The sequence below is a fragment of the Phasianus colchicus genome, chromosome 9 (assembly GCF_987193195.1).
Source record: "Phasianus colchicus chromosome 9, bPhaCol1.hap1.1, whole genome shotgun sequence".
NCBI lineage: Eukaryota > Metazoa > Chordata > Aves > Galliformes > Phasianidae > Phasianus > Phasianus colchicus.
Genome location: NC_143444.1, coordinates 8,952,439 through 8,970,670, shown reverse-complemented (window position 1 = coordinate 8,970,670; position 18,232 = coordinate 8,952,439). Strand labels below are relative to the sequence as shown.

Below are 18,232 nucleotides of genomic sequence, written 5' to 3'. Positions count from 1 at the left end.
TTTTTCAAAGAGATTGTTTACTTCCTCATCTTCCAGTTATCAAAGTGGATTCTCACTTCTCACTTCAGGATGGTAACTGTACAACAGCTTGCAGGACAAACTGCACTCCCTGTTTTACATCCTGAGGAACAGAGCGGAATTCACAGGACAGGTCACATACACGATGCTCAGGTTGTGAGGTATGTTTTAGTCTGAATGTTGGCCTAACACCTTCAGTTATGTCAGTGGGAATTAAGCCAGTTTGCTGACCCCTTGTTAATGCTTTTTGGAATACCAGTGACACCAAGACCTAATGTCTACACTACTTGGGGGAACTGCAAGTCTGATGAAATCAGGCTCTCAAGTGGAAGTGCAGACAACACTGGCAAAGCCTGATGAGAGCTATTTTACAGCAAGGCTTATTCTGTACACTTTGTCCTGAAAGCACATCTCTCAAGAATTATTACTGCAATTGCAGGCTGAGAGCAAATACAAGGTATCTATGAAAGACCACTGTCAAAACTGTTATGCATTATGAGGCAAAACAGTGACTTAAACGCATAAACTGAGGAAGGACAATCTGAATGAAGGTCTGTGAGTAGCAGACAAAAAGGCCAACACTTGTATTTCTGAAGCAGGTTTCCCCACCAGCACGGCACTGTTCTCTGCATTAAGTTCACCACCAGCACCTCATGCCTAATGCTAACCTGACCTCGTGGTCATCGTCTTTAGGAGCAGGTGGTGATGGCCGGCCATCTTTCAAGCAGGGTGCTAATGCATCTAGGTGGACACCAAGGCCAAGCAGCCATTTGGCGAAGCAGTTAAGCAGCAGAAGCACAAAATAACAGCTAAACGATGTTCTACAGCACTGTACTCTTGGATAGCTGGATCGTTACCCCCGCTTTACAGACAGGAACAGGCACAGGCACAAGAAGTGGTGACTTGTGAACCTGCTGCGCCAGGGTGATCTGTATTAAGGAAAGAATACGAACAAAAAAGTACAAGGAAGCGCTGGTGAAGAGTGCTGAAAATACACACCCGTAACTCTTGAAAAGGCATAGACTTATTTACATCTATAGGAGATGCATACATTGCCATTACAGAATAGAGGGATTTGATAAAAATGCAAACTAAAAGTTTCAAAGCAACTTTCATAGAATTTAGATCTATTTCCAGGAGTTACCCGTAATCTAACTGTAACTATACCCAAAAGCATTTTACTGTCCTTTTATTTCAGTTTACTTTTCTCAGTTTAGAAAGCCACACTGCATCTTCACAACAGTCTTTGCTTGACCACACTTGGCTTTGAAGCATGCTCTGAAAAAATGAAGCATAAGATACTTGCAAATTACTCCAAACCCTTGTAGAAAAACAAGGCAAATAATTTTGTTACAGACAACTCATTGGAATTCAAGCCTGGGTACAGCTGTAGGAAACATAACTCTGAAGTGTCTATAAAACAAAGGAGCTGCTTTAACAGAAGAGCAATGCATCCATAAGCATTCTACTACTGTCACAAAAAGCAAAGCAAAAGAATACTTAGTGAACTGCAGATGACAAAACCACGTTCCTTCTACCCTGCAGCCTTCCACCATCAGCCCCTACATGGTTTTAGCTACTGATGATAAAGCACTGACATCAAGCACTTCTCCAAGATTTTCTTTCCTTTGACCACTGAAACCAGATCAGTTTTAACCACTGTGCAGATTATCTTTTCCAAGAAAGAACCACATACTTAACAGCATTTTTGACACAGACGGCTGACTTCTGTTGAATAAAAGGATGTTTTTTTAAAAAAATTTCCTGTTGCAGTTGCTGAGAGTTTGCCACCATAGATCCTAATTCTTAATGACGTCAGCCACCCAGTCATCAAGAAGCACTATCATAAATATACAAATAAGTGCTCAAGCAAACGTTTTCAGGCAAAAAATAAAAAACAATTTGAGTATCTCCTCCCATCCCACCCTGCCCTCTAACCCACCTCCAGCTCCCCGTCTCCTCCGCAGGCAGGCAGGCAGACTGTTGCCCTGCCCGCTCTGATGGCAGTGTGTGCCTGGGGACTCTCTCACTTTGTTACACCACAATGGATGTACCCTATGTAGAAAGCAGTATTGTCACATGTATCTATGTTGACAAGAAGAAGACTTTCACATCCAGTTATATACATAATTAAGTATTAATAGTGACGTAGAAGAACCATTATATCATGTTTATAAGAGCCAACTTGAGGAAAATGCTGGAGAATAAAATGAGAGCTCCTCCAGACTGAAAATATCAAAACAAAAACATGAATAAGGCTTAGGATGATAACCCAGACTGACAGAAGAAAGAAGCACAGAGCACAAAAAAGTACAAATATTGGATCTTGTGCTTCTTGAGTGTTACAAGACTTTATCTTCTGCCACGTCAGACCTAAAAGCACAGCTCAGCAGGACAGATCTGATGGTAGAATTGTTTGATTTCAGATTTGAGATAGTCTTTTTACATTTTGCATTTGTAGTATGATTTCTAGGCAATTATGAGCATTCCTGACACTTCTCATTTTAAGGCAATCTATTCTAAACTCTTCTTTATACATCCCCTTGTTTTTCTTAGTCTTTTGGTGCTTTCTCCCACAAGATGCTATTAAAGAAAATAATAATCAAGAGATTTGTTACATATTTGGTGTTCCTTCTGCATTCAGCTATGGTATTATTCCTGATGCTGATGTGCAAGCAGCCCTTAGTCTGGTCTTGTTATTCACATCACAGTATGACATTTATTTCCCACAGAGAAATAAATGTTCCCAATAAGAACCCGTATTATATTTTTTTCTGTCACTTTCCTTCTGCTCAAACTCCTTCAGGAATGGAACCATAAGACTTCACAACTCTGTATTTGAAATACTTCATCCTTTTGAGAAATGGTCACTGCTGCCTTCCTGGAAGGAGTTCACTATTTGCTACTTCTCAAGGCTTCACAGAATTGCCTGTCAGCTATTTTTTAGTAATGTATTTCTCAATCTTGTGCTTTACCTTATCTTGCCTATTTTCCCAGTAGCTGCAGAGATCACAGCAAGATGTAACTATACAACACAAAGCAGGCACCAGATCAAGCAATTGCACCTCCACTCCTCTCTGCCAAATCCTCTCAAACAGAGAATTTGAACCAAACTAGAATTTGAACCAATAACACCAGGAGATATTTGCATGAATGGTGTTCAAGAGTATATGAAACCTTTGTGAAACCCTTATCAGCAGAAGATCACAACAGCAGTGACCCAAACGAGGCACAAGTAGTGGGCCAGAATGGTTTCTGGCTGATAAAGATTGCTGGGTGATCCTGCGTGCTCTGTCTCCTCCAGCCATTTTCCTACCAACCTGAGCTCGCCTGCAGGGTGAGAACCTTGCTGTCCTCAGGGACCATAAGCCCCAGCACAGGCTGCAATGCAGCAAGACACTAAAAGCCCTCTCCTCCAGCCCAGCCAGACTATTAGAACAACCACCCTCCCAGCAGCCTAATTCCCAACTCTAGAGCTCTTCTCTTCTGCCATTCTTCTCATCCCTCCCCCTTGTCCCCTATGGCAGGTAACTGCATCCCTTTATATTGATGCAGACCTTGAACAGCTGGATCAAAAATAAAAATTCCAGTTATTTAATTGCTACTCCCTGTGCCTTTCCATAATCAGTGCATCCAACACAAGTATAGTAGTTTTGGGAATACGGAACAACTTCAACATGATTCAAGATTGCTGCTCTTCAGAAGAGGTGTTTGTTATCACAGCACTGTCTGTGCTGAGGGATGTGCTCTCAGTGAAAGGATCGATCCAAGAAAGCGCCTGATGAAGAGGAAATCTCTGTTTAGCTCCTATTAGTTAGAATCTTGAAAGGTCATTTTGAATTTGGGAAATCTTGTCTGGGAAAGAAGCCAGCAATTCCTCTGCTCTGAAGTGATGCTGGCATTTAAAATTGAGAGGAAGCCCCGACTGATGAACCAGTTAACAGTCTGGAAAAATTCTGCTTGGATGTGTCTAGTGACTGCTCGGAAGGGGGGTGGGGAAGACTATTCTGACCTTTCTATCCCTTGTAATGAAGCCTGCTTATGACAGCTTGTTTTTCTCTACTGGTGCTCAAGTTCGTATTTTTCTCTCCTCATCTACTGCAGACCATCCATCAATCACAGTGTTTTGGGGGAGCAACAGCACAGGCTGGAGGGCTTTGCTGCAGCATGTCTGTGCTGGCAGAGGGCACAGTGACAGGGACATACCAGTAACTGTGAGACCTGACTTTTCTGTTGAGTAAGGCTTTCCATTCACACAGTTTAAAGTTTTGCTAGCGTGTGTGTACATACATGTATGTCTTTTCTTCTTTAGAGAATAAAAATAATTCTTGAAAGCTGTTCTCATTAAAAAGATGTGATGTTCGTATGTCAGTTTTGAAGGACGACCATCTAAGTGGAGTAACCTCTCCAGGTTTAATGATCTCTTGCACTAGGAATATGAAGTTAACACTTAAGAAACCCCAAAACAACAACAAAAGTTCATCTGCATTTTCAGCTTCTTTAGCCCCCTCAGCTTGCACATGAAGAGAGCCCTTCAAGCCTCCTGAAATTCTCCGTGGGTATATGAAGAAGATATACATCTTTGCTATAGTACCCTTTTTTACCACTGGAATTTCATTTGTTAAAACTGCTTCTGGCTTTTGAATGCATTTCAGTTTCTTTAAAATGAATCCTATTGAAGCTCTGGTTCAATATAGAAGGAGGCCAACATATACTTTCCTCAGGTACCAGCTGAAATATCCAAGACAAAGACAGCTTCCAGATCCTATGCATGCACATAGGCACACAGGCATTTGTGCACACGTGTGTGAAAATAATTCCTCTTACTGAATCAAACAATAAATACACAATAACATAATTATGTAAAAAATAGTAATAATAATTAAGCGGGATTTTCCTGAGGCAACACATCTGTCTCTGCTGGACTCCTGAAGATGCAACAAAATACACACACATGCAAATGAGCTCATGGTATTTGTGCTGCTCTGCTTGCTTGTTATCACTAAAAGCTTTCAGACAGTAATCAATTTCACTGCGGTGGAGATTACTGCAAAATGCATTAAGAAGTTCACGCCTGTGGCAATGGTCACTGAAAATATTTTGGAAAGTATCCCAGAAGTATAAGACTTTTTCCAGACATCCGAGAGAAACTCTGGTATGATAGAACTTCTGGTGTCAAGTCTTCTCCTCCACCACTCCTCCTTTTTCTTCTTTCTCCTCCCCCTCCACCTTTTTTTTATTCTCTCTTTTATAGCAGCATTTTCAGAAGCTACATTTCAGCTTCTCCCTCCCTTTTTCATTCTTTTTTCTTATTTTTTTAAATAAAGCAAACCAAGATACTTGGGTCATGGAAAACTAACTTCTGAGACACAATTGTCTGAAGATAACTCCTGCTTTGCTCTATGCAAAATGCAGAAGTGCACATTGGCTTCTTAATTTCAAAGAAGTTACTGAATGATAACAAAAGAGTGAGGAAAACGCATTCTTACTCCTCTGTTACATTTATTTGATTTGATTTTTTTAAGTAGCTCTGGGACTATTTCTATATTAGATACACAAAGGAAAGCAATACATCATATTTTAGAATTTGAAAAAAAGATATCCCAAAATAATTATGTTGATACAAGAAAATCTCTGTCGTTTTAAATTAATGTCTGTTAGACTGAAGCCTCTTCAAAAAAAGTCATCAGGAAACTAACCCAGACAGAAACTCTCTTGAAGTGCAGAGCCAAATTGTTCCTCAAACTGACCTTAAGTTGTCTTTGACTGTAACTGTCCACAGACAGAGTTCTCAACATCATCTGGCCCAGCAGGAACTTGAACGTGAGAGGGGACTGCAGACTTTCTCATAGCAAACACCGAACAATAGCTGAACTCTGAGAAAGGAACCTGACACACACAGGCATGGGAACATGAAAAAAAGGTTGGTAGAGCATCCAAGATGTTGTGAAAATATTACACTTGACCAATTAAGAGCTAGAGGAGAGCAGCGAAGGAAACAACATCAAAGCATTCCTTAAAGTTACTGTCATTTAAAAAAAAAAACAACAGCAAAAACACACATCTGGAAGGTTGTGGAAGGCAGTATGTCAGAGCCTACTACTAGGATGTATGGAAGTACACAAGAGCTGGGCATACAGTGATAGTTTTGAAACTGCAGGTCCCGTACATTAAATGCTAATGTCCCACAGCTGCTCACCCACAACAAATTCCTTCCTGATAACACACGGTGTTTTCATACATGGGAAAGCTTGTACAGTAAAGGCAACAACACACTGCTGGATGTTTTGATTGTGCTTTGAGCACAGAGAACCTGTTCCACTATCACCATAAGGGAAAGTATGTGGAGCGTTCAGCGTTCCCGAGTAACACAACTGACAAGTAAGCACAACTCCTACAGCAATGGCTGCACGCTCCCTTTAAATACTGTGGCAGATGGTAAATTGAGACAGAACTCAGCAGGAGGTACCAAGCCTGGAAATGCCTACAGCAGCACCTCTGGAAGGAAAGAGGCTTCCTCCAGCAGAAATAGCCATAACTGCTCAGCTGTCATCACTGCCCTTTTGTGTGACTGCAGAACACATTTATTGACAGATCGTCTTTGTCAATTCCATACGTGCTCACCTTTGTGCCCTTGCTGAAGCAGAGTGACAAGATAATATCCGAACACCAGATTTGAGAGCTGTCAAATACTTGGCACTGAAAGCAATTCCCTGGAGGCTCAGCTACGCAGTCCTGAGCAGACAACATTTGTGTCCAACAACAGATTGTCCAAAGCTGTACTTTGCAGCCAGGCAGAACAGCATGCATAGCTAAGAAGCAGGCTAAGAAACACGGAAGCTTTAACTTGAAGCAAGTTGTCAGCCCTGTGGTATTAATTTCATTTCATTGGAGGTGACAGCTCGAGGTTTCTGTTGTAAGAGGCTGAAGGAGCACTGCTATAGCCAAGGGATGTGAGTGGGAGGGCTGTCACTGCACAGGGCGAGAGGCTCCCCAGGAAGGTGGGCTGCTGAGGAGGCAACCTGGGACACTTCTGGCTGCCAGATTCATTTCCACCAAAGCAGCCACAAAAGCTTGGTCAACCAGAGACTCCGTCATCACTGCTGCAAGCAACACTGTGCATCTCAGTGTCTCAGCAGCTGGGAGAAGGAGGAATTTCCTTTGCATCTGGATGGTTCACAATGTCTTCAGTAACTGCCAGATTAAGACTCTTCCAGTTGCATCTTTTTACCATCTCAAAATGACACAGTTATCTATCATTAAAATTAGTTTTAATTGTTTTTCTACTTTTTTCAGGATTGAAGTTCCCCTTTGCCTGAATTCCTGTAGCCAAGCATTAGTCTGAATCATATCAAACACCATTTGCTTAGGGAGGAGAAAAGTAACAGAATATTCCATGGTGCAGACTAGGAGTTGTGTTGAGATGTAAACACCTGCATCCACTTAATCATCTCTGTTAAGATACTGGCAGTTTGACTCCCCAAGAACACAATTAATGAGCAAAATAATTTTAAGGACTATCATATCACATTAAAAATGTGCAACTTGCAGCTTGGGTAGACATTGTTGTACTGATCTTAACAAAACAGATCCTAAAAACTCAATAAAGGTCAGCTTTTGCACCAGCAGAGCTGCCTATGGGTACCTAATGCCAGCTGTCTCAAAGAGCCTATGAAACATGCAGTGTCTTCAAGAGTCCCCAGCAGCTTGAGAACAATAATTAAGGTCAGTGCAAGAGTAGCGATTTCACTGTAAACCCAGAAATACAATTAAAATGGTGTGCTGAAAGCTGACACAAGTCTACAAGAACAATGAATTTCCATAGTATACAGTCACATTACAGATGAGATAGATAATGTCTCTGCTTTGCTAGAAGAAGGAGAATTATTTATTTGGAAAGACAGCACTTCCTCGAGAACGTAGGTCTTCATCAGTGCTGGGAGACAATAGTGTAAATCATCAATACACTGGCCTTAAACTTGCAGGACACAATTGTATTTGTAAACAAACACTCCGAAGCACATCACTAATTCTGCATCACCCTGACATGCAGCGCTGAATTCCCAGACAGGCAGTCAAAGTTCTGGGCAGGAAACCAAATTCCATGATTTTCTTTCTTTAAACACTATGTCAAAACACTCCGATTGCTCGTTCCTTGTGCTTTGAAAGATATACTCCATTACTCCTTAATGTCGTAAGCTTTTTACAGACACTGCAACCAACAAGGAACTGCTGCTGGAAAAAAATACATTACAGCTCTTTTTTAACACTGACATACTGAAACTGTTTCAACATGAAAGAGGCAAAAAAAAGCCAAGTTAAAAGGAGTTAGCTACTTTACAAATATCAGTACAAACTGAAATTTCAGCAAGGAATCCATAATTGAAATAAACTATCAAGTAGTAACCCCCCCAACACCCTCCCCCCAGGCTGATTCTCTTCATAGGAGAAAAATAGGATATAAACTAATCCTAGCACTCATTTTGTAAACTGATTTCATACTACCCAAGTCTCAGTGGCATAAACCATCTCATTAGCAATCAGTGAGCTGATATTAGGAATCAATGTGTGAAATCTACAGAGATGACCTTTTATAGTGCTCTAATGTAATAAAGAACAACATTGAAGACAGACGTTTGTTCACTCATTTTGTTTTCAAGACACTCAGAGACACAAAGCAGGGAGGACAGCTCATTGCAAAGCCATTTATGCTACAAACTTTTTTAGAAAATGAAAATAAAAAGCAAAGCAACAAAAAAAAGCAAATCAAAGAAAAATTCTCCCTTCCATCAGCCAAAAGCTTCAAATGTACTGAAACAAAATGTTGAAGTGAAATGTTCATTAAAAGCATTCCAAGTCATCCTGAATTAAACATCCAATTAAGCAATGTGATTTTCTGTAATCCATTTTCTTTAAGTTTACATTACCCAAATTTAATGCATATTTTAATTATTTTCTCAATTCATTCATTTTGCTGAAATAACATTCTACTCCCCTATGAGAATTTCCCTTAGGTTATTAAAACTACATTGTCTAGCAGCCTAAATTTGTTTTAAATGTCTAATAGCACATTACACAGAAATAGTTTGAAATAATGAGGCTTTTATACTAACAAATTACCAAACTACATAATGACTAGTCATTCACAGCAAAAAGTACACAACAATAGATGCAATTTAAAAAGAACTACAGAACCATTGCCATTACTCAAAGGAAAAAAAAAAAAAAAAAAAAAAGAACCCACCACAAACTGGGCACTATCAACCTGGAAACAGTGAGAAGTTCATACACCCCAATGGGAAGAGAACACTTCAAATACTTTTCAATACACCTTAAGATTGCAGTTTGGAATGAGGAGAGATAGGACCTATTTTAGGCAAGGGAAAAGTGCACTTCAGTCCAATAGTACAAAACATAGGTTTTAAAACCCAATTAATTTGGCAGTCTTTAAAGGTGAACCCGAATTCTTCTTGCTTTTCTTATGTTCACTTCCATTTCCACACTCACCCCCCATGTCTACATCTGAGCATATTTTGTTCAGGAATTAGAAGATTACTGATACTCAGAGAACACTTCGGTCCCAGGTTGTACATGGCCAAAGCCACGACTTCTATAGGGACATCCTGCAGAGAAAGCAGTGCCTGCACAGGGACTGACACTGCACTGTGACTGCACTCTTTCAAGGCTACCTCCTTCTTCAAGGTAAGTGAAGATGGAATGCAGTGACTTGCAATATTTTCAGGAGACAGACAAAATCCCAGACTTTGTCTGGGCACTGGGACACATGGCCATGTTGTAGACATCTCCACTACATGGCATTTTTCTTACACTCACTGAAAAGGAGAAAAAAGTTTTATGCCATCAGGCACACACCCCTGAATCAAAAATAACTGTAGTCTAGTTATCACTGCAGTCAAAATTCTCTGAGCTTAAACAGTGCAGTTAAAAAGATCTGCACGATTCCATTCCTAGAATTGTAACATGATCTCAGGTGCTGAGCTTAATGAAGAAGACATTTCTAATTAATTTGAATTAAACTATGCATTCTCAGTTTACCCTGCAGTCAAAGGAAAATCCTCCCTGCCCCCCACGTGCATCTTTACAGAAATGGCACTGCTTATAGAGAAGTTACTTGCAGAATTACAACTCCTGTTTCTCACTTACTCATTACTAAAAGGGAAGAAGGAATGCTGGGGAGAAGAATACAGGGAGGACAGTCTTAAAGCAGTGCAGACCATTACGAAGATGAAAATGAGAGTGTAGAAATATCTACTGGTAGGTACAGCATGTGGTGACCTGGAGAAGAGGCTGTAGAGGAGAGAGTAAAGTCAAGAAGTTGTTATAGAAGAAACTGGTATGCAGGTATCTAAAACATCAGTGGAACGACTTACTGCTGGCACGCGAAATAAATAGGAGAGGATAAAAATCTCAATACAGAATCCAAATTATGACTTAATTGATCTAACAGAAACCTGGTGCAGTAATTCACATAATATGGCATACTGACATCTCTTCATATTCTTTGTTCAGGCAGTCAGACAGAAACTACCTGGGAAGGCATCACCTTTCTTATCAAGAACAAATGTACCATGTGGGCTTACACTAAACAAGGGGAGAGATATTCCAAGCATTTTGGGGGCAGCTAAGGAACAAAAAGTGTGCATCACCATCACCTGGACATTCAGACATCACTATAATGACTTCCAGTACAGGGCTTAATGATTATGAGATAGATATCTTAATTAAAGGAAAGAAATCAAGGAAAAATCTGACGCTCCACTTGGTTGAGTGGGAAGCCTGTTAATAGACACTGCTGAGAAAGAAACCTCCAATATTCAGTACTTCCTTCCCATTCATCTTCACTAAGAAGACCAAGAAATAATAAAAATGATTAAGGCCAGATATTAGAGAAATAAATTAGTTAAAGAAAGTGAAGCACTAATATATACTGCTAAGTTCAACACACATACACCCCACACACTGTTTTTCCAGCACTCTCAAGCGCCTCCATTTTGAATCAACAGTTTAAAGACATAAGAAGAAAATCTTGGCAACTGATGTGTAAACCTCTTATCTAAATTACCTGAAATGAACAGAAAAACAAGTCTGAGTTTAAAAGCACAACCATTCCTCGGAATTAAGCCTGCTCTTACTCTGCTATTTATACTGCAGCTAGCATCTTTGCTGTACAAGACAACATGTAACTCTTCATTGAAAACACAGCCAAACCCAGATTCACAAACGTTTCTTTTTTAGGCACGTTCTCTGCTTTGCCTCAGTACAGAGGATTTTGCACGCTCCAGGCCTGCATGCTCTAGCTCCTTCTCTCCAGAACTACTGTTTGAAAGTGTCAGCTCCCGAGCTGTGCTGACCAGGAAGGTGCTGGGAACAAACAGTGCTTGAAACAGAGGGACGGGCTCCAACTGCAGAACTAGACAGCTTCATTTAGTGGAAGTGGTGCTCCTACTCATCAGTGCATATCTGAAGTTCATGGGGAATACCAGAACAAACCAAACCTGGAGATATGGAGCACCTGCTCTCCACCACACCACGGCAAGACCTGATGAGCAAGAGACTCAATCCACGGGGACACCTTCTTTGTTCATAGAGGAGGTAAACATCTGGTTCTGCTCCAAGAATGAAGGGATCAAGACTGGGAAATAACACATCACACATCTCATTATCCCCTCCTGGCTGGGTCCCAGCCCCATGCAGGAGTCATCTTTCCCTCTTGGTAGAGCAGGGTGTTGTCCAGTAACCTCAGTGGCAAATCATTACAGAAAAGCATTCTTTCATGCAACTTAAATGAAAGCTATAGGAAAATATGCACCGTATACAGCAAAGAAGATCATTACAAAAATACCAGAGAACTTAAAATTTAAAGGTTTCACATAGCTTGTGCCAATAAAATGTTGCTTATCCTCAAATTAAGCTTGCTATATAAACTATCCCTGAACTGCTGAGATAAATCTTTTCATAAGCAAGGAGAAATGCGACCATAAATGTCTTAAGTCCTTGTTCACATTTTGACCTCAACTGCCTAACGGCACTTGTTCTGCTCCCACAGTCTGGAACGCCCTCCCACAAAGCACCCATGTGTGATCTTCAGAGGCTATTTTTAAAAGCATAATAAAAAGGCATTTCTTCCTTGAGTCTCTGCTGTTAGAAATACAGCTTATTGACCATCTCATCTCTGTGGATGTTTATGCTTTCTGTACTTTTTCATGCAGGGACTTGGGATTTCCTATGTGTGGTTACTAATTACAAAAATCCAACTGAAAATGTATAGTTATTAACAACCAGACAAAGGAGGAAGCAGCCTTCTCTTTACATAAGGATTACCCATCCTCACAGCAAAAAAAAGAAAATATTATTTCCACGAGGTTCACTGCAAATTTATGACAGCAATTAAACTGTCCAGTGAATTGCTGCATGCATCAACTAATTTCCGGACTCAAAACCATGTGTAAAAACCATCTTTTGTTTAATTTGATTATTCTAACATGGGTAGAGTATATAGAAATAGATATTTTGGCAACCAGTTGCTAATGAGCTTTCCTAACTCTTTAAAGCTGTTCCTGCAACGCTTTTCCTATAGTATTTAGGGGGGAAAAAAAAAGCTAGTGACTAGTAAGTGATTAAAATCATTGCTCTTACTGCAGCAGAGCACATCAACTCTCTTTTAAGAAGAAGAAGAGATATACAAACAGGCTTAATTAATCACTTCTTCATGAGAATCCAATCTCTTGCAGGCCATTACTTCAGTCTTCTGTATTTTAGCTGTACAGGAAAGGGTTAGTAAGCCCATCTACAGCAAACCGCCCATTGCCATACTCCACCCATTAGGGGACTTCTAAGGTTAGCAAAAATGTGCAGTATTTTTAACCCATTGTTGAGCATTATTGTGCCCAACAGCATTAAAACTGACATCTAAATGCTCAAGCAACATTTAGGTTTTGCCCTTCTGCACTGCAAAATAGATTAAGTGCCCTCTATAAACACCAGCTATTAAATTGAACTCTTTAAATGGAAGACGCAGGATATTTTATAGATGAGATAGTTTTTGCAATCAAAAGGAGATGAATGTGCTGTTTTAATTTAAACCAAACCAAAGCACAACTGCAGGCAGTAGCGTAAGGCTCTAGCTATCGCTGCAAGCACCCAGCTATATTTTGAAGCTTTGTAATTAGTTTTCTGTGTTTGTGAATATTGTATGCTCCAGCATAAACAAAAGATGAAATCAAACAACTGAGTGACTTTTGCATTTCCTCTGTGAAAGCTGATAAACAGCAGTTTATTTAAACAAAGCACATACTTAAGCTATGGACTCCATGGACGCCAAGCATCCCTGATGAAGAATTCACAGTGATTGCAGGAATCCTTTCCTATGGACAAGCACAGAAAAGAGCAATTAATGCAAAGAAAAGAGGGCTTCCTAGTGCCAGGGAGAGAGCCAAATGCTACCCAAGTGTCTGCTCTGGGGACTGGGTGTAAATTTCTTCCATTAGATTTACATCCTCTACAATGTAGAGTCGACAGCATATGGCATTTCCTGCTTTCACATACAAATGTGCAGACAAAACACTGCTCTGATTCAGGATAGGAATTGTTTTTTTTTTCTTCCTAGCTTTTTCAAAAGATTTGTTTGCATCCAGCAGATAACAAATAGATCACTCAATAACTGATTGAAGTCTGAAGGTGTCCTTGGCAATACCTCCTCATGGCGACCTCACCAATAATGAGATAAACAGTATGAACTGAATCAAAGTTTTTAGGAATTCATCCTATGTTTTAGTTACAAGACTATCGCAAAATGTTTAAAACCATTACCCTGACTTTACCTCTCACTTATTAGCTTGATAATTAAGGGGCAGTACAGAAGTAGAAAACCTGAAGGAAAAATTTTAGATAAGCAAATAGTGCATTAGATAAGCTTAGGATTAGCAAACTCAAGATATAAAAGCCGCTCACATCCTATGAAAGTGATTTTCCATTTTTAGGACCTTTATCAATAGCCAAGGATAGCCTAGAATTTAGATAAAAAGCAGTAAAGAAGAGATGCTGTGTCCAGTCCCATAATACCATCTCATACAGCGTTTACCCCCACACTACTAAATCACACAAGGACATTCCTATTTGTACAACTCTTATTTTCAGATGCCCCTCCGATTTCTCTCTATAGCAAGCGGGTTAAAACTCCAAAGCTGGAGGGATTGGGTGAAAGGCTTCTTCTGTGCAGAGCACAGGAACCTTCATGACAACAAACAGCCTGACACATTAATCTGTTTTCTGATTCTCTTCCTAATAGTTTTTGCTCTGGTTCATATGCTTTGCTTCAAGTGCCAATGCAATAATTTCTTTGTCACAGTTAATAGAAAATAGCTTCCAAAAATCAAGATTTAATAGGCTAGGGAGATGGTCATTCACCCAGACAGCCTAAAGGAGCAATTAGCAATGCCTCAGCCAAAAAAATGCCATACTTATTGGTTCTGTTACTTGTGGTTAATAAGGGGGGATGTCTCAGTAGAAGTCAGTATATTCTGATTAGAAGTAAAAATATACAACATGATGTGTGAGACTGTGACAGAAGATGCAAGTAGAAGAAGGTCTGAGAAATTCAGGTAATTCCCATATACTGCTGAATTCAAGACTGGAAAAAAGATCATTATCAACACCTCCATTACATTTGCCCAGTTACATTTTCTGCACATTGAATCCTGTCCAAGAAGTACCACAGTGCTCTGCTGGTTAGGAGACCAATGCGAGGCAGAGTCCCACAACCTGCCATCAGACCTGCCCTTGGAAAGGTAGCAGTTTGCTATTCAGAAGCCCCAGAAATCCAAAACAGGCTCCCACTGCTTTCACACAGCATTTTGCCTGGTTCTTTCTGAGGAAACATTGCTACTACAAGAACTTGCACACTGCAAAGATCAGCAACAAATCCTTGCAAGGATGCTGCAAAACACGATTCATTTCTTAACAGCAAACCATACAGAACTGGCTCCTCTATGGACTGCAGGTAAAGACACCAACATCAAAAATCCTTTGTCAGACTGACCGATACTGGAACAGAGAACGCAGCATCACCTGGGATAAGGACACAAAAGAACAAGATGCAGGAAACCTAGCTAAGTTCTCTTTAGCCAGTGGTTACCATCCTGCACAGGGCAGCACTGAACGCAAATACAAAGTCTAAATCTGGAAGTAGGATGGATCTGTTTCCAATGGGCTGCATCAAGACTAGAGAGCTCTGAGTTTTAACAAGCTTACCAGCACAGGTACCTGTGCAGATGTGAGAGCAGTGCTTTCAGTTCCAGAATGGTTGTAAGCTCACTCAACAAGAGGTGTTACAGGAGAAAGCCCAGCTGCCAGTGCCCCCACTGTGGCACTAAACGAATCTGTACCTCAGAGTACACCTTCAGCTTCTCTGCAAAGGGCAAGCCACCAAACGTGCAAGTCAGTTCCCAGAAATCCAGATGAGTTGCCTTTTGAATGTCCCCTGATTCTCCAGAACAGCAGCAGGAGACTCCAACAACACTAAATACTATGAATAAACTGGACAAAATATGCTGTAGCTAGATCAGCTTATAGGCATAAGAAATCACTGCACTCTGATCTGTATGAAATGCTTCCATCAACTGAAGTCACAGCGACCAACAGATCACAAAAGAGCAGAAATACTACCGTACCTACTGGTGATGCAGCTTTGTTCAACAGTTCCACAGCTCAACACTAGAGGCACTGAATCCCATGAGAAAGAGCATACAATAGACCTTCAAAAAGGATTCAATAATCACTATGGTATGCATGAACCCATGAGAGGATCCAACAGCCCTGTAGAATCTGGGCTGACTCCAAGCTGTATGCAATAATTATTAACTAGCATTTTGGGCAGCATCTTGAAGGTTTGTTTTTGGACATTGCAACTGAAGTTAGTTCTTCTTTAAGTCACATGGGACTCACTACTATAACCAGGTGGTTATGATTTGCAGGACTTTCACAACACTTGCTCCTTTCGCTGCTTTTTTCCTCCTCTGCTTCAGGTTCATACCATGTTTTTGGTTGGTTGCATTTTGTTTATTTATTTTCCTCAGTTTTATGTTTAAATGTATGAAATAAACTAGCCACTTTTTTTTTTTTTTTAACTTGGTTTCTAATCAAAGCTGTCTAAATTGCACAGCCCAATGCAAGACTCAGAGCATTCCAAATCTTTGTCAAAGTAGATCAAAATATAGTGAACTAATGGTAGAAGTAGGTGACAAGTTTATGTGATTAATCACCAACACGTGCTTGTTAAAAAAAAAAAGTCTAAAAAGATGCTTAATGATCTAAAAAGTGGTTAAAGATCTTTTGGAGGCCATTATACTGGTAAAATAAAAGATGTGAGTTTCTCTAGCTGAAAGTACAATATAGAGGGTGGAGCAATTGAACAGATACCTCTTGTGAATAATGTGGTTGGAAGTGATTATATGTTCTGTTAAAGCAGCTGTGGAAAGCACAAAGCACTGGTGTCCCTGCCTGGGCAGGGCGGATGGACCAGAAGACTTCCAGAGGTCCCTCCCAGCCTCAACCATTTGGTGATTCTGTGAAAGAAAGCAAACTGGAAAGAAAGCACAATACCTGGGTGCTGCCGCAAAAAATGGAAACCCTGCTATTTGAGTGCTTTAAGGATTTTGTCCAAATTTGAAATGTGACCACAAAGCGAAGCCAAATCAAAGGGCTTCTACCTCTCAAAGATTTGACGTGTTTTTTGTTGTTGTTGTTTGTTTGTTTTTGCAAATCTCTTCTGTTTTTATCATCCAAAGCAGTGTCAGAAAGTCACTCTTCCTATAAAAGAAGGTATGAAAATGAGAGAAATGCATTTACACGCAGCTGTAACTCTGGATATGAGCATGGGCACAATTAACAAGAACAGTTATATAGACAGCTTAACTCCAACATTTTAAAACATACAGATTGGGTTTCCCCCCTTCTTTTCGAACAGTACTCAGCAGCTGAGCTTTCCGGGCTCCAAGGAGGCTAAGCTGGGTAAACTCAGCCAACCACAAGGTTGAAAATATAGCAGACGTATCATAAAAATTTAGTAATGCTTTTAAACTACTTCTCACCTCACTGGTTTGAAGGTGGTGCAGTGCTGTTATACAATATGTGCTGTTGCCCAGGCAACTCCATCTCACCTCAACAGCTGCTGCAACTTCAGTGAATCAACATGACGAGCTGTGGCAACCTTAAATTATTATTATTATTATTTTTTTGTTAAAGAGTCTTTCCAACTATAAAGCATTTGCAGATGAACCTCTGGGGCTCTTTATCCGAGGGCTATTGCTATTTCTCGAAAATATCTTTTGCTGTATTCTAGTGGAAACATTTTGATGCTAAGTTCAAAAACATATTCTGTTAAATCAGATTTGTGTCTGGCAATTTTATACCTGGAGTAAAAACATTATCATGCCTCTGTGCTCATTCAGTTTAAGTGCAAGAATTTTATATCTCTGGCAACAATAAGACCCTTCCTGAACTGCTTAGCGTGTCCTTTTGCATTAGGAAAAAAAAGAAACCAACAGAAAAACAAACAGCAAAAACCCAACAAACTCCTTGAAGCACAAAAAGCCTAAGTTCTATCCCATCCCTTCAACAGGAGCCAAACTGTAATACTGCTTCAACTCCATTTTAAGCAGGGCTAAAATGAAGGTTGAAATCCAAAACAAGATGTTGTGAAAAGAAAGCGGCACAGAGTGCTTCTGTGATAAAGGCTTTTGTGGAGGGAGGTGGCTTGAGCCTCGTGGTCCAAACCCCAAAGGTTTTTTGTTTTGTTTTGTTTTTATTTTCATGCCCTTGGATTCAGGGATATTGCTGTGTGAGCAAGGACTAGAAAAAGAATCTGAACATTACAAGTCTTCCCCGCAGTAAGTATCAATTGCAGCTTTTAAGAAGATTCGGTGCTATTTCTTTCTTTTTCTCAACCTATTTGGGTATAGAACCAAAGTAAACATAAGACAGTAGAGCAAGTCTGAGAGGGTGTTTTGTGAAACACTGCCAACGTCTCTGCTATTTTAATTTGGGAAGGAAAATAAGTGTTATAAAATGTCTAGGAAAAGTTTGTGCTGAGAAAGCACATAAGCATTTAAAGGTGGGCAATGCAATTTATTACAGAGAAATAACATAGAGTGAATTAAAATAATGAGGAGAACGACAGATTTTTAATCAACAAAAC

The 18,232-nt window shown here is 40.1% G+C and overlaps 1 protein-coding gene across 7 annotated transcripts in view; it reads right to left on the bottom strand.

Moving 5' to 3' along the window:
* The window catches only part of DNM3 (dynamin 3), a 168,595-nt gene that overhangs the window by 67,228 nt on the left and 83,135 nt on the right, over positions 1-18,232 (bottom strand). The gene's annotated exons all lie outside the window — the stretch shown is intronic.